At 39.4% G+C, this 25,704-nt stretch overlaps 1 protein-coding gene and 1 non-coding gene across 6 annotated transcripts in view; one reads left to right on the top strand and one right to left on the bottom strand.

Moving 5' to 3' along the window:
- The window catches only part of ZNF536 (zinc finger protein 536), a 460,947-nt gene that overhangs the window by 386,622 nt on the left and 48,621 nt on the right, over positions 1-25,704 (bottom strand). The window lies entirely within an intron of this gene.
- Positions 15,695-15,847, top strand: LOC142214756 (5.8S ribosomal RNA). Its single transcript, XR_012717319.1, has one exon. It is a non-coding gene; the product is annotated as a 5.8S ribosomal RNA (ribosomal RNA).

Here is a 25,704-nt window from a genome sequence, read left to right as displayed (position 1 = left end):
CTTATAGCATTAAAATGTTTATCTGTACTGGTGTGGTCTTCTATATGTTCTGCATTGCCTAACCTAAAGAGGATCCCATACTACCAGCAGGCCACACTGCACCAATTTGGTGGCATTTACCATAAGAAATAGCACCAGATATATGTGAACCCTAGAATGACAGAGTTACAGTGACTCATCTACTTAGTACAGTATAACAAGTAAAAAGTACACTTGCCAACATCACCACGGGTCCCCCAAATTGAAGAGACCCTAATTTTGGCATGTACTACTGATTTGAGATTATATCACACAATGCCAGGCTGTCCTTTCTTCTGGTCCACTGGAGGATCAGGAGAACTGAAAAATGGATCCCAAATATAGAGATAGGAATGGAGACTGAGAGCTCCCTTTGACTATAATGAGATCTGTCTATCCTGACTACTTAAAACTTCTGAAGTCCCATAATCCTTGGCGAATTTTTATATCAGCAGGCACAAAAACAAAACTGCCCATGCCCTTAAACAATTTGGAGCCAGGGCATTCTGACATGCAGATCCCACTCTCAGACCCAGACGGATCAGAGAGATCTCATCTTTGGCTCAAAACGCGTCTCTTCAGCCTAGCATTTCAAGGTAAACAATACCCTCACTATACATAGAATATTGTAAAATTCCACTGCAAACAAATGTTTGTTGTTGTTGTTGTCATATGGTGTCCATCGGATGTCTCTTTTGTTCTATAGCTATTGGAAAAAAAGAGTATACAAAAATGATTGACCCAATGCAATGATTAATCCCCAAGGAAAAATAAGGAACATGGAGGCACTAGGTATTCTGTGCCTCATTCCTCAGCAAGGTTATTTTTGGTAAGTGGAGTTATAGGTTGAATCCATTAATGCAGGTACATACAGGAAAAAATCCAAAACTCTGTCATAGATTTCCACCATCCCAGGTAAGAAAAAAACAGCTTGTGGGGCGATACCTGTCAGGGCTTTGCTACTGTATCTTTAATAAGCCAATCCTAGTGCACATTAACAGTGTTGAAAATTCAATTGCAAAACTCTTTGTCTGTTGTCTGCTTACTCTAAAGATGCTCTTTCTTAAACAACAGAGCACCAAGGAGTCGTTAGGGCTCTCTCTTCATTACTTCAAAAAACCAATCATTAGACACCAGAGTATATACGTAATTAGAAAATCACTTCCTTTGCAATCCAAGCTAAGTAGTTTACATACTGTAATTACAGGGACAAAATCAATTTTTAATCATTTCACTGATTGGGCTCATCAGCACTGTGGGAACGTTGTAACCTGCTTGTTGTGCATAAGCAACATCTGGGCTAAAACAATTACCCTTTGTTTGCTACAATATTCCTTAAATCTTTTTTTTTTATAACGGAATTAAAAATAAAAAAATAAAAAAATTGAAAAAGGGTAAAATATTGAATATGTTCGTCCCTGATCTGGAGATAGCCCTAAGTATAATGTGTGGAACGGCTCATCCGATGTACAGTTTAATGGCACAGTTGCTAGATTTTTTTTATATCATTTTTTTCTTTTTCGTTTTTTTTCTTCCCTCTCTCCAGTAAAATAAAAAGTATCTGATTGTTTTAAAGATGCATTCAGCTGGCTAATTGTTCTATAGCTAACACATGGTGTTCAAACAGCCCACACATTACAAAACGCTCATCTGGAATATAATGCCCAACTATTACTGAGCCGGGGGTTTATACTTGCGCTAATATAAATGAATGGATTTTATCAAAATTAAAAAGGGAAAAAATTCAGAGAGGCTGAGGATGTGTGAAAAATAGATGGTATGAATTGGCAAGGCGAGCCTAACCATTTTGTTCTCTTAATAGGAAGTGACCTCATTTACACTGGGGTAATAATTAGTAGCGCTTCAGTGACAGTTAAGAAAAAAAAAAGTTTTCAGCATAATAAGGCAAAATCGCTTTTGTTAGAGATTCAGTATTCCATATTAACCCTTGCCAAGCATAGAAGAATAAATATAATGCTAAACTAATTGCTAAAATATTATCAACAATCTGTGCAAATGTGATGGTCTTTTTTTGCGAGCCTGTCAACATTCATTTGTTTTTGGATTTAAAGGGGCAGTGAATAAAAAAAATTAAGTTTTTATAATAGTAATTATTAATGGTTGCTTTGTGATAGCCTAGAGATTGCATGCATCTCCTAAATTATTTTTTTTTTTGGTATATATCCAGATTATTGGAAATAGTGTTTTGGAATGCCAATAATTCAGGAAAGTCAATAGTTAGACATTAATATGACATTTTAAAGGGGTTATCAGGGATTAAAATTTGCATGTAGTCAGGAGGGAAGGGCTACAAACTAAAAAGGCATTTATCCTTAACTTCATCCTCCCATCAGTTCCTACCCTGAGTTGACTGTCACATCCACTGCTCTGTTTGTACCTAGAGTGATAGCAGCATTGACGTCACGTTGATGGGACTGCTGAGGTCAAACACTGCTGACTACTGGCTGCAGCAGTCCCATCAATGTGACGTCACCACTGCAGCTGCTCTGTATACAGACAGAGCAGCAGATATGAAGGGCAGCCCATCACAGGAGGTAGGTAAGTATGGTTGTGTATTTATTTCATCTGCTCCCTCCTGACTGCATGTATTTTATTTTGATCCCAGACAACCCCTTAAATTTTTTAAAGGGGTCCTCTAGTCTAAAAATACTAATTTTATACAACCTATTAGGGAATTTTAAGTTAAAGTGGTTGTCCCACAGTCTACAAGATGGGTAATAAGTTTGTGGCTTTAGGGTGTCCCACAATTGAGACACCCTCCAATGATTATCCATTTTATTACTAAGGGACTGACAGAGAAAGCCAAGTTGGTTGACCCTTCAGCAAGTGGATTCCCTATCCTGTGAGTGACAGACAACCCCTTTAAAGAAGAAGGTACAATGTTCCATATCCTTCTCCTCTGTTCAGGCTGAGGAGCCATTCCAAAGTGGGTCTTTCGCTCTTGAGGTCCTTCCCTGTCCTGAATTATACAGACAACCCATTGATTTGGATTATTGCTTATTTTCCCCGTGTTGGTGCTGCAGGGAAACGTAATACTTAATGCCAGGTTTCCCCACAGATTACAGCTGCCTATTATGGGGCCCAGCAAGGGAAAACTTTGTGAGAAGAGTTTTATCAAGAGATTCTTCTAACAAGTCGGAACTGTCAAACCAGAGAACACCTTTAATATAGTCTTAGACTTACAACACAAATACAGATGTCTCATTGACACCAACATGACATCTAACAGTGATCAGACCGTTACACAGAGGTCAGTCATCTTTTGTCTTTGGGCAGGCAAATGTATAAAATATAAGAATATCTAGTAGTACTGCAAACTTTTTAAAAAAGGGGTTTTTTTTTTGTATCTGACTACCAGTGCTAGTTCTTTTATATTGAATAGGCAAACTGGGTTCAGGTATGGGCTAGTTTTAAAGGGGCAATACATTTATGGTATATGTGTGTTGTGTGATATGCATGGTCTGGCTTTGATGATTAGGGCAGAGACCAATCTCAGATCACCTTCTGGTCTTTTTCGTAGTGCTTGATCATACAATGAACGCTCGAAGATGTGTAGGGCCAATGTGTAACATGCCAGATTGTTAACCCACAAAATACAAGATTAGCTGGTCTGGTTCTACTTATTGACTAACTGGTTGAAGTCTCCCCCTAGATACAGAAGCTGTAATCATTTTCTACTAACTAAGGTGTCAGGGACCTTTCCATTGGTGTTTGTTTAGCCCTTTATTGAGTATGTATTGTTCTCCTGCATCAATTTTCCCATGTAAAATCTAATCGCAGAAGGAAGCACATCTATCGCTCCCAGTAATGGACTTGCATTGAGGGCCAAGTTGCTTAATCAATGCTATTGTTTGGAACGGGAACCCACAGCTTGCGTTAAGGAGGCTGGTCAATTGTACAACCTCACTATTGATATTCTCTACATGCAAAGCATTCCCAGCCTCTCAGGTTAATTGATATATCACTACATTATGCAACCCAATCAAGAACCAGCTCTACCCTTTATAATCGCTGCTTTCAGAAGGTCTTGTTGCTTGCATCTGCCACAGCTGGTCTGGAAGCAAACTGTGAAACTCCCAGTGTTTACTACTCAGAAGGGACGCAGACATGTCAACCAACCGCACGTTCAAAACGCTTGTAATTGGTTTCACATAGTATAGGCAGCATGTGTCAATGTGCCCAAGCTGTAGATACTGTTACATATCTATCCCATGAAAGCTATCAACGAATATATCAAAGAATTCAAACCAGTACCGCTTGAAATTTGCTGCCCTTTGTAGTTTCTGTTTGTCTTGCACCTAGCTGCTTTTTAATGCTACAGACACTACATGCAAAAGACATACAGGAGACAGAAACCTCCATCAGTCTGGCATCTCGGAAGTGCAGAAATCATGTTGACTCTACCGAAAGTAGCTAAGGACAATAAAGTAAAATGGCCGTTCAGCTACACAATGAAAGTTTAATCAAAAGTAAAAATGAAGCATGAGCCAGCCATGTTAAAAATGACAATCATTGTCAATGTAAGTCTATGTAAACATATACTTTGTATAGCACTATATTTTTGTCTTCCTACCAAGAATGCCAGGTGTGGTTAATAAATGTTGTTTATACCCACGTTTTTAGAGATTGTTTGATGATTTCTCCATATTTAACACATTGGACCTTTCTCCACCACCAACTCCAGTTCTTCGCATCTGCTAAGATGGCACCACTCCACTGATTCTAGTACAATTGGAATTTTTGCTCTAGACCTCACCGTTCTTGAGCAATTACTGGTGTTAGTTTTGGTGCCTGATATGCTACGTAGGCTTGGTACTGTGTCAGGCAAGAACAGGAAAAGGGGCGTGATTTAGAGCTCCAATCAGTGGTGGACAAAGTCAGAGCTCAGACTCATGCTCCTTGTCTGCTCCTGCCTGACTCTGCCCACTTGCCAGTACAGAACCTAAATAGCATATGGAACACCAAAACTATCAGCATGTATTGCTCAGGAATGGTGGGGGTTCCTGAAAAAATTCAGACTATGCCAGAATCAGTGAAATTAAGTGATGCAGACACAGTGAATATACTTAATGCACATGATCAACTTTTTTTTAATTAAAATTAGTGCAAAATATTTGGCATTGAGTTGACCTTTATAGTGATCATTCCAAATACTAGGTAACGCTATATACATTGCAGTTGCGTGAATACCATCCTATGCAGGGAAGCTGATTATAAGGTTTAGATTCAGATACATGTGGGTCCTTGAGAACAGTCACAGTGGGCCCTCTGGCTATCTCACCCTTAGGCCCCTTGCAGACGACCTTGATGTGGGTCAGTGTACTATCTATGTATTTCATGGATAGCACACTGACTCATTCTTTTCTATGGACCTGTACACACGACGGTGACTTTCAGGGTCCCGTGTGCAGGCCGACAGTCCAGGCACATCAGATGGACAGGTCCTATTCCTGTCCTATTTGGCGGCCTGTGCTTCCGTGGCTCCTATTCATTTAATGAAAGGTACCACAGAAGCACAGCCCACACATGGGCAGCACACAGAGACATCCCTATGTCGCCCGTGTGCAGCCCATGTTTTTAATTCACGGCAGGCTGGTTGTAGCACAGTCGTCTGCAACCGGCCTTAGGTGAAAATATTTACCTAGACAGCCATAGCTACAAAGGGCAGCAAATGCCCTAGGCAAACCCGTGTCTACCTAAGTGTGCCTGGTGGTAATGCCAGCCCCACTTCTAAGGGAGGATGTGGAGAGGACACTACAATATTAGTGTATACAATGGCACTTCATGTAATGAATGAATTCCCATTTCGTTCCACTTTTTGGTCAATAAGAAAAATTCCCATAAAGGGGAGATGAGTAGATAATTATTACATCAATCTGCCCTAAAATTGCATTTTTAAAAGAGTTCATCAAATCCTAAACAATCCCTTATACATGCACAAAGTGGTACGTTCTCATTTTCAGGTAAGGAGCCCCCCCCAGGGTTTAATAACGAATTGAGGGTTTGCAAACCAGTACAATTTTCAGTCTGTGTTGAAATCCCAAGGAGTTTTTCTATAACAATGAACCAGTTTTCCAGAAAAAAATGAAGATATAAATCGCATTAAACATAAGTAATACAAGTATTTACAGGACGTGATACTAAGATATTTTCAGTTCAGGATTTGCATTTTATAACTGTTTGGTTTAGCCGGTAATCCTATTTTTTCTACCTAGGATTTTCCATTGTTTGCACGGCCTAAATAATATTAGTAATAATTGAGAGATGAAAACATGCAATGACGGCTATAATAGGGAATTCTAAATATAATCATTGTGGACGAGGGTTCGGCAGTTGCAGAGCAGAATGAACCAGGAGTATCCATAATCCATTTGTATTTTTGCCCACAGATGAAGAAGTGTTCGCTAATATTGGCTGTCTTCCCGCAGCAGCAGCAAAATGGTACTTACAAAAAGGCACAAAGAGGGATTCATAGAGCGCACACAATGCATCTGTCTTGTTGCATTCAGCAATCCTTCATTATTCAGATTTTTATCATTACCTGCCCGCATTTCTCTTAAACAAAACTTTATTCAACAAATGAGCCAAGAAAACGATGGGTATTAGCCATTCAAGACAGTCATTTAAGAATCTGTTATTTCTTATGAGCAATAAACACAATTAACATCATTAATAATTGTGTATCTGGATAATTTCTAGTGCAATGGCTATAGCTCTATTCACACTGGGACTGGCACTTGGGTCCATGACACTTATGACTGACCCCTTGTATACTAGATCCTATTGGATTTTTAGCCCTTGAAATGGTTCCGTCAAGTTTTTGCAGACTTTCTATCAGCCTATGCCAAACTGGTTGTCAAAAATCATCAAGAATCTACTGGAATGGGCCCTAAAGTTAATGTGAATAGAGTCTTGTTCAAGTAGCAAACACAAAACAATAATGTAACTAACAATATTCCACCCATGGTTTTTGCCAGAAAACCTCACGTCTAGTATGGTGCACCATTGATATTTGATGCCACCAATATGGAAACTTCTTAACATCTCGTTCCGTATTATTGTTTAGCATTGATTAATTCAAAATTAATCTATGTTTCACCTTCTCTATTTCTAATAGTATTATCAGCCAAGACATTACATATAAAGTTAAGTGGTCATGTGGCAATGGTGGCTGAAATAATAGGTGGAAATTATCAACATATTTTCACCAATTTTCTCTTGTAGAGCTGTGATAATGTGAAGTATCTTTGGCACAAGACCATTTCTTGCGTTAAAAATGTGCCATCCCTCATTCTGCACCTCTCATGCCACTTTCCACTAATGTAGGTAGAGAGGGCAGACTGGGGTTAGGATATCTCAACACAACATATTTATAACAATTAATGCCAGTTTTCTGGTGTGAATTATACGTGACATCTATGGCAGTGCCTGACTTGGGTAGATTTCTATTTTAGTATATGGTGTACGCCCGAGCCTTTATTATGACTAGCATACAAAACTCCAGTCTTAATAAATCTGCCCCCATGTATTTAAAGGGGTTGATCACTTTCAGACCAATATTGACAAACAAATGTACAATAAAAAGATATACAATTTTTCAATATACTTTCTGCCGCTCGTTACAGTCACACCACAATAATCAGACTTCTGCCTGGTAATCAGCTGTGTACCTGTGTGCTAATCACATGACCATGGACCGTAAATCACATGACCATGGTCGGAGTTTTATCCTCTAGAAGTAACAGAATGAATGACAGCAAGCAGAGATCTAGAAAACCATGAGGAATTGATACAGAAAGTATATTGGAAAATTGTATATCTTTTTATTGTACATTTGTTTGTCAATATTGGTCTAAAAGTGGCCAACCCCTTTAAGGCACAGAAGCAAAAGGAAATCACTAGATGGTCTACCACTGCTACGTGGGTCAATGTCTTGGGCAGAACTAACTAAAAAATATAACACAGAATATGAGATAATATTATTTAGACATCCCAAAAGTTGTGAAGACTTCTACTTATAGTGTCTATATATCAACTCAAAAGATAACTTCAATAAATTTAAGAACTTTCTGGAAAAGTGGTCTTAAAATATGATCAACCTTGCCATGGATTCTACTGAAAGAACACCTGCACTGTCAAGATCTGTGAAAAGAAGGTTCCGCGGGAAATTGTCAAAGGAACATGTCTTGTAGAGCCCTGCACATACAAATGAGCTCAAATGAACAGAAATTAGTGGCATAAAAGCCATTAACATATTAATCCATCAATGACAATGTTTGGGCGGGGTGGTGAGTCATTGAAGATGTGTGACAGCTCATTGAGTGGCAGCAGGTCAGAGAGAATGCCACCGGAGTATGTGATAGGTCGGCAAGGCGGTGAAAGGGTTAATTCGAAAGCAAGCCAGGTGGGCAGAGTGCTTTCCGTTTGCTGTCAAACCCAGCATATTCCAAAACTGCAGAGCATTGTGCAAGTGGTCTGCATCCTATTTCTATGCCACACAGAGCCTTCCATCCTGCAGCGAGACTGCGATAAACAACAGGAGCAATAATTGACTAATCAGAGTCACTATTAGAAACACCTGGCATGTTTCACAACTGCACGTTCAGAACAAAAGAGCAAGGATTAAAAAGAGACAAGTGAGAGACAAGCTGGCATTATTAGCTAAGCCAAGTCAGAGTGGCAGTGTTGTATGGTGGCAAGATGTGACACACATGTAGCTTTCATATGTATGTCATAGCATGGGAGAGAGAAGACTATCAGCCACTGGTGGACGTCTGGTGGAGAAGTTCCACTAAAGTTGACAGTCTGACATTGAAGATAATACATACATTAATTCACTTATTATGTGATGCTCAACTGTTCAGATGGAAATTCTCATCCATAGGGAGCTACTAGTACATTCTTGCAAAAAAAAAAAAAAGTGGCAATATTATAGTAGTTGCTATACTTCTACACAACTAGGACAGTATTATAGTAGGTATAATGTATATAGGGGGCAGTATTTTAATATTTGATATGCTATGACTAAGGTCATCCCATTTATAAGAATTAGTTGCTGAACCTTTTCCTATTTCCTTCTGCAGTTTTATCGAAGTTACAAATAAGGGGCAGTATTATAGCAGTTATATTATTGTACACAGAGACAGGATTATATGAGTTATGTACAAAAGTGACGGTATTATAGCAGTTACATTATTGTACATAGAGGCAGTATTATATGAGTTATATACAAAAGGGACAGTATTATAGCAGTTACATTATTGTATATATGACCAGTATTATAGCAGTTATAATCTTGTACATGAGGCAATATTATAGTAGTTCTATTGTTGTACATAGAAGCAGTATTATAATATCTACAGTCTTGTACACAGGAGCAATATGGAGGAGGAGTATAGTATTTATACTCATGTACATAGGAGACAGTATTATAGAAGTTTTAGGGGCAGTATTAAAGTAATTTCCTACGTCAATAAGGTTAGGTGGCAAGAACTTTCTAGAGCTCTGTTGTATGAAATGTATCAAATATATTCCAATTGGGCGAGCCCTGTTTTTCTTTTTTTTTTTTTTTTTTTGCACAAGCTATTAAGACTCTATAGAAACTCTGTTACATTAAATCCATTAATACAGATATAGATTATGCCATACACCACTTTTCCATGCCATATATTATAATATATACCATATATTCCCTTCCAGGCAGCTGCTGGGTTCTGAGACCTCTCACAAAGCTGCACACTCTAAAAAACAACCAAATCTGTACGTATGCATTAATAGAGCGTGCCTGATAAACAGGTCCTTAAGTGATCAACTAAGTTTATATTCTCTCTATTCCAACATGTAAATTATGAGATGCGCCTGTGACTTCATTTACTCATCTTAATTTCAATCACATTTTGCAAGATTCAAATCAGCTGTAATTATTTTACATTTTACAGTACACCCTATACTCATGTCGTGCATACGTACCGAGGTAATTATGGGGCAGGAAGCACAGCTATAGATTCACTTAAAAAGACGCAGATTGGATTAACCATGGGTGTACTTTACTTCAATTCAAACACAAATTAAAGCAGTAATTTATGCACATTGTGGGGGGGTGGGGGCTGGACATTTCCCTTAGCGGAGGTGGCTCAAGGTATTTTTAGGCCACAAGGAACATTGTTCTCTTTGAGGAACTTTAAAAATGCTTACAACCTGTTTTCTTGTATACAAATCTCATGATCTCCCAAAGTTTCTGCTGGTAGCACTATACAATGTCCACTTGACCTACTGGTAACACAGTAATTGCCCCAACCATGTATCCCTTTTCTACAAAAGGTCATAACTTGGACAAATTTATGGCCTCACACAATGATGATGTGGAGCACTGGGCCATGCTGGGGTAAGCTCTTGATAAGGCAAAAATGATTCTCCAACTTCAACACAAACCTTGCTTTTGTATAAGTTATTTATTATGATAGAGAAGTGGTAACAGCCAACTATCAGTTGTGTATGGGATCCTCCCAACTCTGCCCCAATGGCTGATGTTGAGAGAAAGATCAGGTAGTCAACTGTCCAGTCCTTTTGTTCTCGGGGAGATAGGCCACAAGCTGGCAGAAGTTTCCTCCCCTTACCCTTTACGTAAGGATATTTCACCCGAGCTGAGCCTGCATGTGTATGGGAATTCTGGGTGATTTTATTATGTGTATGGCCAGAATATATCTGTGTCTAACCCTTTGTACTTCCAAGCCTCCAGAAGATACTACATGTGTCCAAATGGTGACCAAAATTGTAGCCAACGCAGATAAAAATTTGCAATTGGCACCAAGACATTTTAGGTATGTGAAACAGGACTTGAGTATGACTTTTTTTTCTTACTTATATGTAACAAGTACTATGTGGGGTCCACTAATGATTATACAAGGTGAGACCACTGGGGAGAACATTATAAATGATGTGAGTCACTACGGACAGCATTATAATGGGTGGCATCTACCATGGACTGTATTATAAAGGGCATGTGCCACTGGCAAGGGAATTATAAAGGGTGAGACCATTGGGTGGGCATTATAAACGTTGGTAGCCACTGGGGAAGGCATTAAAAAGGGTGGAGGCCACTGGGAAGAACATTACAAAAAGGAGAAGAGCATTATAAACGATTGGGGTCACTGAGGACAGCCTGGGAGCCACTGAGGAGAGAATTGTGCTGTGCGGGGAGTCACTGGGGAGAATATTATACTGTGTGTGGGGGACACTTGGGAGCATTATAAGGTTTAGGATCCTAAATTGGGGAATGTAAGGTGCTAATACATCTCCAATAGCTGTTCGGCTGTTGTGCTCTTTCCAACCATAGTCTAATGCAAGGGTACTCAACTTCTTTTAATAAAGGTCCACTGACTGGATTCTGCCATGAGATGAAGGTCTGAGCTAAACATGTACAATATTTAATGTATTTTTCAATGAGACCCAGGTTTTTAAAAAAAACAAAACAGGGGGGGGGGGGGCACTAGGTATTAAGGAGCTTCTAGTGAAGCTATACTTGGAAATTAAGGAAGCTCCACCAGTTCTTCTTCATATGCCTGGTTTTACTCTGTTTAACAGGTAAAAGTTAGCCTTACAAATATATAAAGAAAAACTCTCTGTAGAGAAGTTATCTTATTTTTTAATCTGATCTGGCATTTCAGGGGCCATTTACTGGGTACATTTAGCTTTGATAGAATATTGTTCAGCTGACCTAGGGCTGGCCAGATACATTAGGCAGCTGTTGGCCAACCGCTTGACTGACCAACACCTATATCCTTAGACAAGCCATATAAATGCACACTAAGGGTGCATGCACACTGAGTAACGCCGTGCGTGTATGAGAGCCGTACACGCCGGCATTACAGAAGACTGCCGAACACTTCCCATTCACTTCAATGGGAGTGCTCGTAACAGCGGCGTTTACGAGCGCTCCCATTGAAGTGAATGGGAAGTGTTCGGCAGCCCTGCTGTAACGCCGGCGTGTACGGCTCTCATACACGCCCGGCGTTACGTAGTGTGCATGCACCCTAAGAGAGCCTTCACACGGAGTATACGTTCTGCTCATTCTGAACGTAAAACATGTTCAGAATGAGCACATAAAAAAACAGATCCCATTGACTTGAATGGGTGCCGATATACGAGCACACCCCATTGAAATCAATGGGAGGCTTTTTCCCTATTGCTTTCAATGTGATATGTGCGTATTGCATTGAAAGCAATAGGGAAAAAAGCCTCCCATTTATTTCAATGGGTAGTGCGGCGTATGCCGTCACCCATTGAACTCAATGGAATCAGTTTTTTTACGCTTACATTCAGAATGAGCGGAGCGTATACTCTGTGTGAAGGCTCCCTTAGTTTGGCTAAATGCTCTGAATGTGAAGGAAGAAGAAAGACCACTTTGGCGGGTGCTTTCCTCCTGAATAAAAGGATTGGCAATTGAATTTCAACATGCGTGATCCTTCTCTCTCCTGAGATCTGCAGTGGAAGAGTGTTGAGAGGTCACTATACACATTAGATTATTGGGGAGTCCTGCTAAAATTTGCCGGTTTAGCTAATATACATCTAATGGTTATGGTCAGTTGAAGGGAACCTTAGTTGGTGGCAAGAGGATTAGCTTTCGGCCCCACAGCTATACCTTAGCCATCACCAGCAGTAACTTCACCTCCTTAGGGTTGGTTCACACTAGCACTTGTATTCCGTCTGGAAGGAGTCTACATGGACACCCCCCAGACGGAACACAATCGCAATTGCAAGCGATGTGCTGTCAAAGCACATGGACCCCATAGACTATAATGGGCTCTGTGTGCTTGCCGCGCACTGCCCGCACGAATCATTCATGCGGGCAGTGTGTGGCAAGCACACGGAGCCCAAGCGCACGGAATACAAGCGCTAGAGTGAACCAACCCTTACAGAGAGTGGGAATTATTTTCAACCTCCAAACCACACCTAAATCCATACTACACCATTCCATGTAAAAAGTCCATCTATGTCTAAGACCCCACGTAGCCCGCAGCAAAAAAGTGCTGTAGTACAAAATGTGGCACCAATACATTGTGTTTTTTACTGAAGCGCTTTTAATAGAAAGGTCGCAGAAGTTTCCTATGCACTGTCTGCTTCCATTATATTATAGAGAAACCACTGAAATAGAAGCAGTTATACTTTTGCCTTCTGCTCAATCCACACCTGGTTTTAACTTAAAAAAAAAAAAAAAACGCTGCAAAATCTGCAACAAAAAAGCAGCTGTTCTGCAACGTGGGACCTTAGCCTAAAACAGACTTTCTGTGCTTCTATACGTTTCTTTCAGCCACAATAGCTATAGGCCATACACAACGTTAAACTGCACATTTGCGCAGAGGGTTGGACTGCTATAATATGAGTAATACATATCTTTATGTGACTATAAAAGGTCATTGCTGCTGTATTCTGCTACATTGGCCATTGCTTACTAAGCAGGACTTGTGCCATCTCGCAGTTTAGAGTCCGATAAACTCTGCCCGGCTCCATTTGGAAGGGTAAGTACAGTATGCAGGATGGCATGTTACAACAGTGACTTTTTTTTTTTTTTTACTTATAACAACATAGTAATTATTTCGAGCAAATCAAAGTGCAGAGTAAATAGGCTGAAGACAATGGATGTGTTTTCATCGCCCTGTGGCCAGATTTACAGGGCAATTTGCAACCTATCAATCCCCAATCAAAGAGCAGTTAAGATGTTTAACCAGCGTCACTACACCTAAGCCCGGGATAAATGGCATGTTGCATCCATAATATCTGCCGGATGAAGGATAGCACAGAGTTAATGATGCAGCTGCTTCTATCTGAATCACCGAGGCTAATGGAACTGTTAACCATATAGCACCCATGTCTTGTGAATCCCTTTGCTTTCTATAAAAAGTGCCACTATGAAAAATGGTCAAATCAAAGATTTCCTGCCTGACAATTTCAACAGAGAATTTTACCCCTTGCACGTGTGGGTCAGTAAGTAGCTGTCACATTCCCCTGTCACCACTTAGGGAAAAATACGCACATCAGATACTGATCCTATAGATTTTTTACGTTTTTTAAGTATATTAGATATTTGTTATAGATACCTTGAAGTCATCGCCATTTTTTGTGAAACTGAATGGAAGTCATTGATTCTTGAGGAGATGTTGACCATAGTATTATGTAATGGTTTGACAGAGGGTCCAGAAAATTTCCTGACCCCCTTCCTCCCACCACTTTCCCGCTCTATTTGTCTGTACCTTACGTCCAATGTTGGGATCTTTTCCATGCACACCTATGAATGTCAGTCATTTGCTGTTTACTAGATTCATACTCCATGCTCCTTTAAATAAGCAAATCTTAATCCTTAACCCCGCCGCTAAAACAAAAGAAGAGATCTGTCATAAATAGGAGCCACCACAACAAGGGATGGAGGGGGGGGGGGGGGTTATCACATAGCACACCAAATTGTCACATTCTTAACAGCCCTTGCAAATAGCATATTCAAACGGTCTACAGCACTTTATGGAATCTGGAGACAGAGTTGGCACGCCATTGTTCTTCGAGAAAAAAAATCTGCATTTTAACAGCTACCATATAATTTGTGAGATGCATTTTGAGATGATCTGAAAACTGCAGCAGGAGCCTCCATCAGTCAGAAGATGTAGATGGATAATTCACCAAACTGTCACATGATCTTCCATCAGCCTAAAGATGTGAATATATTGCCATGAGCTTCGGGAATAATAGGTGCACCTGTTAAAAGTGTCACCTCTGTTTGCTAATTGTCTCCTTGAGCTACATTTTACTTCTAATGCATTTATTTTTTGACAGGCAATGTCTATTTAGAAATCACATTACTTCAAGTGCAATTGTTCTTTTGTCTATCAAATAAATGAAGTGTTGTTACACAGATTTCAGGATCTGATTAGGAAAGTGACGGTGCCCCGGGAAGGTCAACAATCAGTTATTTACCTGGTAGAAAGATGACAGGTAGCTCGCGTCTATGGAGGAGCATGGGGTAGGGGCCTCATTTGTCAAGAGTGCGCAGCTTGCCGTACGGACTGCTATGATACAATTAGTGTTGTTTGGTGGCTGAGATTATAAAACAAATTTGTGTCATTCCGAGCTACTGCCCAAAGAGATTGATGGAGACATTGCACAGATTATATATAAAGTATCAATGGAAGGAACTCAAAGAACCACAGCAAGGAAGCTGTAGACATCCGAATATACTACCGCTGAGAGGAGGAAGAGAGGGCGCAAGCTCAGGGACACAAATTACTGGATACATTTTAAAAGGTTGGTAACAAGCATCTAGTATTTCAATAGACCCCATATATTGAACATCATGTGCTTCATGTGGGTACGTAAATCCATAATAAAATCTTATAGCTGTCCTTGTAAAAGGGATTGTCTTCTCTGGACAGCCTCTCCTCAAAAGGTAAATGTTTCCTTACATGGTTAGTCATGAACATGAATGACCGCAATGTAATAGTCGACCAATGTTCATTTCACCTGCTGGCTACTGTGTTCAGTGGAAATACTGAAATGGGTTGAGAATGGACTGATTAAGGCCAGGGCCCCATGTTGCAAAAATGCAGCATTTTGGCCACAACAGAAAACGCTGCATATTACAGTACTATATTTCAGTGCATAGAGTCTTGACTCTTAGCGGTGGTCACTCAGCTTGCACGTCGATGAAGAACGCAGCTAGCTGCGAGAATTAGTGTGAATTGCAGGACACAATAATCATCGACACTTCGAATGCACCTTGCGGCCTCGGGTTCCTCCCAGGGCTACGCCTGTTAAATATTAAAGTGCATATTACAGTACATTACAGTATGTGTGGATGGGATTAACCAAAATTCAATCCACTTTGCAGAAAAAAAAATCTGCAGTGGAAATTTTGCGATTTCAAAAACTATGTCAATTATACCTATGGAAATGTAGGTGTATTCCGTATAGGTATAAGAGAGACAGAAATTCCGCAGACAAAAACTTTGTGGACTTTCTGTGAAAAAAGCTGCAGAAAAAAAACATATGTTTTCACTGCGTTTTTTTCCACAGTAGTTTTCAGCTGCATCTCGCTACATCGGGCTTAACCTAATATAGACATAGTAGGGTGGTGCCTAAATTATTGCTTCTATTTCTTGGCCTACCAAGCGCATTGAGGAACTTTTAGGTTTATGTTAGCCTTGAACTCCATACCCCCAGGGCAAATATGGTATGGAAACTGGAAACCAGTCAGAGGGTCCTACTGCTCTTGTATCCTACCTAAGTTTTGGATGTCCAGAGTAGGTTGGCATTCATTTTGGATGGGATGTGGTCTCTTTTCTACACGTGTCCATTTTTAGCTACCAGCACAAAGCATTTAGTGAAGATGCTGACGGTAAAATTTTTTCCTTCAACCTAATGACATCAGGAATGAAATAAATGTATTTTCCAACACCAAAACCCATATAGGCGTCTGATTAATTAGAAGACAAGTGACAAACAATGATGAAATCTCCCTGGGTGGATATCAGAAAAACAGTAGAGTAGATCACTGTCCTGGTAAACTGATCCCAAAAAAGACAACTTTAAAAACCCATGCTAATATATATGAAAACAGCAACATAAACCTCTCCCAAGTCCACTTTAATATGAATATACTGTCTCAGCCTGGATGAAATGTGAAAGTCCACTGTCAAGTTATTATTGAAATCGGATTCCAGAAAAGCTGGGTTACAAGCGGTTTGACTGCCATGACAAACTTCATAGGGTCAGTGATGGAATTCATGAAAGTCCTCTTTGTAAATCTGACCCAACACATAATAGCAAGATACCATATATGTAGTAACTGACTAATGGGTGTAGAAGATGAATCAATGTCTCAAGGTCAGTGAAGACCTCTGTACGACAGGTCTTGGTTATTTCTGTAATATATGTGTTTGTGAAATGAGCTGTATGATTATACCAAATTTATCATGGGATGGGGGGCAAGAAATTGCTATTTCATATTTTTTCCCCAAGAGCAAGGGATTATATGGTGTCTGCATGTGTGGAGATTGAAGGGGTTGATCAGCCATAGATCACGGTGATGTCAGTGTACGCACATACACAGATCAGTCTCAATAACTGTCAGTCCTATGCAAGGGAAAACGACAGATATTAGAAATAAAGGAAAACGCTTCTCCAATTGAGTTAAAAATGAGAGGAACCATTGGAATTCATTAGGATGGTTAATGAATATGCAAAACAGACCTTGACAATATAAACAAGTGAATGGAAAACTTACAAGATCCAGCAAAATAATGAGGGAATTTATTAAGACCACGCATCAATACTGTAAGAGCTAGAGACACACGTGTCAGAATTGCTAAGAGGCTCCAACGTCTTAATAATTCTGGAGCACCAGGGGAGGTCTTGTTTGCTAGAATTGAAATCAATACTAGCCAGGGACAGGCTTAGATTTCAGGTATAACTCACACTAGTTTTCTGTTGTGAGTTATAGTAAATCTCCCCACCGCTGGGGGAGATCTAGAGGGTGTTTCCTGGGAAAACCTATTGCCACACCCCAGAAGAGATGCTATGTATTTATAGACTAGGAAACGCACAAAAATGGCATAAAGTGTAACCCCTCCTTGTCTGTTACTTATTATCAGTAAATCATTTATCACCCAAACAATGGGCATCTGAGTTATACCTATATCTTTATAGGGCATGTGTTATTTTTCCACTAACAGATGGTCATGCTAGTGAAAATAAATCTATAAATATAATAAAATATTGCATATACCCATTTGTTGTCTGGAGTATCTTTGTAAAGTCCAGAATGTGGCTTCACCATCTCCTATAGAATCTCTGCTTACAATAACCAGATCTACATAGAATTATAACCCAGATTCACGGTATTATACGGTACCTTATTTGTCTCTTCTTCGGCTGATAACTTCTGTTCACTTTCTGAATATTCTATCCACTCTCAAACATATATCAAAATGTGTTGCATGTCATCAGCAAAGAAATGGTTTTGAATATTAAACTGCAGATGTTACCAGGAAAAAAAATGTGAGTTTTGGCTCATTTTGCAGCCAGAATATCCACACAAATGAAAGAGCAGTCACATGTGTTACTGTTGGAAAGGAATCTGATAAAGGTGTTGTGACTACACAGCAAATGCAAAATGTCTCACTGTGATTCCAATATTCATCATCCAGGGTGTGTGCAGTAAAATGTGTGCTGAATATGATAAATGCAAGCTAGCTTCCAATTTCAGTGTAACGCTGATAGCCAAAGAATTTTTTTGGAGTCCAAAAATAATTCAACCAAAAAAGTCACAAGTCCCACAATAATTCTCCCCAAAATTAAAAATGTAAAAGAAACCGTTTGCGTGTAATTGCTCATTTGTAAAAGACCCTCCTGACAATATGCTCCTAAAATATTGCAATCCAGTAATCTGTCCTCTGAGCAAAATCTTATCTACTCTAGATGTGGGGGCACTGGTATCTATGGAAAGTGCTTATGTGATACTACAGTATGAAATCATCTTGAAAGTTAAAAAAAACAACAACTTCATTTTGGGTTTAAAAGTTCTTCAATTTTCTAATATTTCTATTCTAATTGCAAGATGTCAACTTGCTGTAGGTTGCTAAAAACATTCTCACTTACTTTAAAAGGAGTGTATTATCATCCGAACCCATTCCCGCACATAAATGGCCCATGGTTACCTGAATCAGTGTTTTCCCTCTGTGAATTGGTACTGTAAAATTGTCAATATGCAAATGAGCACTTTGGAGCAACAAGGGCATTGCTATTGCTATAAGAAGGTAGGCAGCACGCCCTCATTGCTCCAAAGCTCCATTTGCATATTGACAATAACAGTTATATCCTGGCTGTGAAGGCACCAATTTCCAAGGGGACAACACAGTTTGACTCCGGTGACCCTAACCGATCTCTCTTCAGGACTGGATTCTGGTGACAGAGTCCCTTCAAAATGGAGAAGGTTGAACCTGCACTGATCTACTACTGTAGTTATGCTCACAGATAAGGGTTTGCACACTAGCATCTAGTCTTAGCAAATCTCTTGTACTCTTCACTGATAGTAACAAACTCAGGAGAGAGATTTATGCTGATAACATATTTATCTCAGAGAGGATCATATCCTTGAGTAGGAATGTGACAACCTAAGCAAAAAATATTCCCATTCACTGACAGCAAACAGAGATCATGATGGTGATGTTGAAGAATTGAAAAGAACAGAATATTAGAAACTTATTATACAATGATTCTACATAATTTAGAAAAAAAACTAAAATCCCTTTAACTCTTTGTGATCCCTTATTTGTAAAACAAATGGAGAATTCATTGCTTTTACAAGAAGAAGGCGTTTCTCCAAAAACAGAAGTCTAAACATTGAGTTTTCAGTGACCTGCTTTGCAGCTGGAGGTAATATTACTCTGCTCCCTAACCTCCAACCATGCTTCTTGTGTGTGGAGCGCAGCCACATCCCAGGCCACCTGTGATGCTTACAAGGGAATTCCAAGCACTGCTGCTATTCCAGTACATTGCCAAAAATAACTGGAAGAAAAAAAAACAACAGTCCCTTCAGTCAAAATCACATTTTACAGTCCTCCTTCCTGGGCTTCCCTGCCTTTGCTCCCACTAGCCCAGTGGGCGGTATCACTGCATGACATGTAGCAAATAAAGACTCTGCCCCCAGAGAAACCACAGTGTTATCACCCACTTGGCTGGTATATTCTAATTTGTAACATTAATAGGGCTTATAGGTTCAGAATGAACAGATAATGATAAACAAAACACCAAAATACTAAGGGAGGCAGCACCTATCACATGATGTATGTATGACTTCTCAGACCTGGAGACATGTCCTCTTTAAATAGGTTATAAGAAATTACTCTAGGGTGAAACTAGTGTTACCTCTACGTTCTGGTCTGTCAGAGGACCATAACAATGCACATGCAGACCCTACTGACTATAATGGGGGTTCATTGAGTGTTTGTCGTTTTATTCTGCTGCAGATGAGAACTTAGTCTTAGTAGGATGGATGGTCTTTTTTATTATTTTTTTAAATGTAGCACACTGTTCTTAACTCGGGCAAATGAAGGGACTAGAGACAGGGGTTTCTGGAACAACAATGACCCACTGTAATCCCTGTGTAGATGTAGATCAACTCCATACCTGTCCATGGTCTAAATATGAGAAAGATAGGTAGATGGATGGATGGATGGATGGATAGATAGATAGATAGATAGATAGATAGATAGATAGATAGATGACTAGAAAGATATGAGCTACAAAGATAGACAGACATTCAGATAAATAGATATGACAAGACAGTTAATTAGAGAGCAGATGATAACTAAATAGATCAATTAATAGATGTAAAATAGATATGATACAGATATTAGATAGAGGATAGATAGATAGATAGATAGATAGATAGATAGATAGATAGATGATAGAAAGGCAGACAGATAAATAGATGACACCTAGAAAGATAATTAGATCTGATAGATGAGACCTAGATAGATAATGAAATATTAGCTAGATATGAGCCACCTAGATAGATTAATAGAGCTGAGATATTAGACAAACATATAGATGGACAGATGTGCGCAGTGTTTCTCTATTCTGACTCCTATCAATACTTGTCTTCTGCAGCACAATTAAATCTGAATTATAATTATCCGCTTGATTTTGCGCTCGGCTGACCTCGCTGGCTTTATCCGCAGTGAAGGTCCTCGGATTTGGGTAATAATAAGACATCTTTGTCAGGACTCAATTATTTATTTTAACACAAGTGAAATTAGTTGTGAGGAAAAGAAAAAAAACAGCCTGTGAGAATCTGTAAATTGTCGCCCAAGGTCCCGGGAGATCCATGAGATTCTGATTACAGTAATCGCCTGGTATAAAGGGATATTACCTCGCTGTAATGGATTCCAGATGACACAACTACCGTGTGGGGCACAATTCATCCCTCAGCCAGATTTGCTTGAAGCTGCTTTATGCTCCTTGTCTGGATGATTTGCCATCTATACAGCTTGACAGAAAGTGGCTTCTATATAAAAAAAGGTAAAACTAAGTGCCCCTCTAAAGTGAGAGATGCAGTTATATAGGGTTAACCCTGTATTACATCCCTGGCCCTTCTGGGACCATTCACACTTCTGAATTACAATGTACAATCATTGCTGCAATCTGAACCATTCCAAGCATTCAGAATGATAACTGCACCGTGTAAACAAGCGCAACAATTGACCATGAACAATATCGCTATGCCTTACCATTGATGACATTGATCTCACACCTACATACAAATGGTCTGTTGTGCTTGTTAGGTGACAGCCATTACAATATCACTAGCTGGTGACTGCCGTGCGCCCCTGACAACTTACCACGCACCATTATTATTATTATACTCACTTGTCTGCCTCCTCCTAATCTAGACTGGCTGATAATAGAGTTTTAGCTTATAACTATTGCCTGTACAACAAATGCATATGAAGTTGACCTTAAGTTCACTGTCTCTTTAAAGGGTCTCTTTAAATCTGAGCCATGAGCAATGATTTTATCAAACCAAAATACACGTCTCTACGTTATATGTATCTCATATATAGGGCTGGATCCCAATGGACAATCTGGGGTCCTAACTACTGAGTGCTATGCATAATACTGGTGTCTTCTTATATAACAGTGGGCACCTGGGCCCCTATAGGTAACAAGACATGTCTACTAGAGATGAGCGAGTACTATTCGAAACGGCAGTTTCGAATAGCACGCACCCATAGGAATGAATGAACGCAGCCGGCAGGGGATTAAGCGGCAGGACGCCGGCCCCGTCTGCGTGCCGGCCGGCTCTATTCATTGCTATGGGTGCGTGCTGTTCGAAACTGCCGTTTAGAATAGTACTCGCTCATCTCTAATGTCTACCACAATACTTCCTATCGATACGTCTCTAATTAAAGTTTTTTTTCTATTTCAGAGAAACCCTTTCAAGACACAGTTAACTAGTTTAAGGGGTTGTCCCATCTAAACGAATCACGGTCCATGTGTAAGGAAAATGGATATCGAAGACACTCCCATACTTTGAGAGCCACTCTTGCGGACTCGATCTGTCGTATAATACTATTGGAGTGTGGCCATATCTTCCCCTAACTCTCAGATTAATGAGGTTTTCTATGATTCCCGCAGAGCAATTTGAAGCTGATTTTGAGATGGATCCACATATAAATCAGCTCCAAATTCCGTACAGAATGCGTCTCTAATGGTTTTCAATGGGAAGCAGTGACAGATGCTTCTTTTTTTTAGCAAGCTGAAAAAAGAGAAGCAACTTGTTCAATCTTGCCATAGACTCCACAGACTGCGGCAAGCACACGGAGCCCATTATAGTCTATAGGGTCTGTGCGCTTTGACAGCACATCGCTTGCAATTGCAATTGTATTCCGTCTGGACTCTAACCGGATGGAATACATACGCTAGTGTGAACCAACCCTTATTCATCTGCAGAATCCACAACACAAGGCTTGCATGGATTAGGGCCAGAACTTGGAGAACAATCCAAGGTGAAAGACCGCCTCAAAGTCCTCTCCAAATTATGTTGTGTGAACATACCCTTAAAGGGAAGGCTTTACAGTATCTACAGTAGTTTCACGGTTGTAGGATTTTTAATATAACCAACGACATAGGGTGGCATGAGTGCATTCGAATCAGTGCTAAGAGCCTTTATCCTGAAGCTGGGTAGCTACCCAGAAGTGAGTCCACCGATTATAGCCCCCACACATTTTCAAAAGAAACCCAGTAATGTCTGAGCCCCTTTTAACCTTAACCCTACAATGAGTTTATATGATAAAATACTTCACACCATGAAACATGTAACATTTGGTAATTGTTGTGTTTTCATCTTCTGTTGTTTGTCAACACATTTGCAGAAAAACGACAATAACAAGAGTCAATTCTGAAACCTCAGAGCCGTCTGTGTGCCAATCCAGTAGGAGCCGCGGAACTTTCTAGCACCAGTTATAATAAAGTGCTAGTCGTCCATTGTTTACAGCTATTATTGTTCTAGGTGCTTCACCATACGTCTCCGACACTCACAAGATATTTGTATTTGGAAATTATCTTCCTTTAATAACACAGAAATACACAAGACCTGGGGAAGAAGAAAGCCTGATATAATGGGAAAAGCAGTCAGCTGTTGACGACATATAGATTCCCGGAAAATAATTTACAGCGACCGGCGCAGCAGACGAGTCAAAAATTTCACAAAAAAATATTTCTTTCCTGCGCTGGTCCAATGTAATTCATTTTCCATCTCTGTTCATTAATCATTGTTAAAATTAGTGATCCATCCCTTCCACCGCGCCATCTGCACTCAGCTACGCAACAAACATGACACCTTCCTGCATAATAAAAGCTGACAACTACGAGGAGCCATCTCCAAATAGCTTTCTGCATTTTTGCTCCTCGAAAACTGATTCCGTTGTCAGACAAACGTTGATTATTTAACCAGAAATCTCTTTTTTTCCTTCTTTCTCTCTTCACAGACAGATAAATGTATTCAGGCGTTTATGGACATATTGAGAATCATATACATATGCACATATAGATATATACAGAGGTGAACGGAAGACAGACAGATCAGTAATGAAATGTTGTATTATATTGTTTTTGGCTAATGTTTTCTGTAAACCATGTATAAAAGTCTATCTATATATGGCATATCCATTTATCTCATATCTATCTATCTATCTATCTATCTATCTATCTATCTATCTATCACATATCCATTATGGATATATCCCTATAGCTATTTTGATTAGATAGATAGATGGATAGATAGATAGATAGATAGATAGATAGAAGATAGATAGATAGATAGATAGATAGAAGCATTTCATATCTATCAATCTATTAATCAGCTTAATCCAAATCTATCTATACAGTGTTTCGCGTATCAATATAGCTACGATTTAATATCAGTGTAGGAGTCAGAAACACCACGAAGATCTATCTATATGTCTTATATCTAACTAATTCATATCTATTAATCTATCATCTCATATATATCTTGTATTTATGTATCATCTCATATCTATCACCCCACATCTATCTCATATGTATCTCTTTCACGTCGCTTTCTATCTCTCATCTATCTATATTTTTATTTTATCTGTCTATCTATCTATCTATCTATCTATCTATCTGTCTGTCTGTCTGTCTGTCTGTCTGTCTGTCTGTCTAGCTATCAATCTCATTTCAATCTACCTAGAGTATCTTTCTCACTATCTATTTACTGCATGTTCCTATAGTTTTAATCTTTCTCATATCTATTTATCTATCTTCTCATCTCTATCACCTATCTATCATCTACGGCAGGGGTCAGCAACCTTCAGCACTCCAGCTGCTGTGAAACTACAACTCCCAACATGCCCCATTCACTTCCATGGGAGCTCCAAGAACAGCAGAGCAGGAATGCATGCTGGGAGTTGTAGTTTCACAACAGCTGGAGAGCCGAAGGTTGCCTACCCCTTAGCTACAGTATCTATTTTCTCATACCTATCATATCTCTCATATCTCTTTAATATCTTATCATTTTCATCTATATTTCACATATCTATGTACCCCCTATTTATCTGATAACTGCCTATGTATATATTTAGCTATGCATTATTATTATTATTATTATTATTACTATATTACATCTAACTAACTATCTCTGTATCTCTTATCTTCCCTACCTTATTTCTAACTACCCATCTATATACATAACGCTGCCTCTTTCTTACTTATATTTGGAAGGAATCTTTGCCAAGTTCTTGTGGCGTGCACATCTTTTTCTTTCAGATATGTTGCTGCTCTGAACTTTCTACTGGCTATATATCTGATAGCTCTCTGTCTTTATATTATCTATCTATCTATCTATCTATCTATCTATCTATCATCTTATATCTATCTCACGGCAATCTATCTACTGTAACTATCTACAGTATCAATCTGAAATTTGTTTATCTATCTATCTATCTATCTATCTATCTATCTATCTATCTATCTGATTATTTAGAAATCTTTCTTTGTAAGTATCTCTCATACCTTTAGAATTATATATTTTATCTATTGACTCTGTTTATCGCTAGTCCTCAATCTGATATCTATTTTTCCATCACCCCCTTTGATCAACCTCATATTTACCTACAGTACCTGTGTCATATCCATGCCTTCATCCTTTAAGGACAGAATGAAATAGCAGAAATTTCATAAATCATTTTATATTCATCCTCCCATATTAACCCTTACACCCCCAGGCACATTTTTCTTTCTTTCATACAACTTGTCTTCCTTCCTCCAATAGATAAATCTCATGGGGGGGGGGGGGGGGGCTGGTTTTCCTTTAATGAAGATAAATACAAATAAACAGAGATGGTCTCTTTGCATCTCTCCAGTGCTCGCCCCCCCTTCCCGCTTCCTCAGCAGCAGCAGCATGTCTGCACACTGACACATTCAATTTCAGGTTATCAGCACATGTGAATTTTAGAATGGTGATTGGGACAGAGGGCAGGCCTCTCCGGACTGATTAGCATCATTTAAGAGAGCGCTCACTTGCTTGCTTGGCCAGCTGCACGGATTCCATGATGTGTGGCCTTTTAGTTCTACAAGTCAATACATAGCAAACAGATT

This window comes from Leptodactylus fuscus, chromosome 7 (genome assembly GCF_031893055.1).
Source record: "Leptodactylus fuscus isolate aLepFus1 chromosome 7, aLepFus1.hap2, whole genome shotgun sequence".
Classification (NCBI taxonomy): Eukaryota; Metazoa; Chordata; class Amphibia; order Anura; family Leptodactylidae; genus Leptodactylus; species Leptodactylus fuscus.
This window is presented reverse-complemented; position numbering and strand designations above follow the sequence as displayed.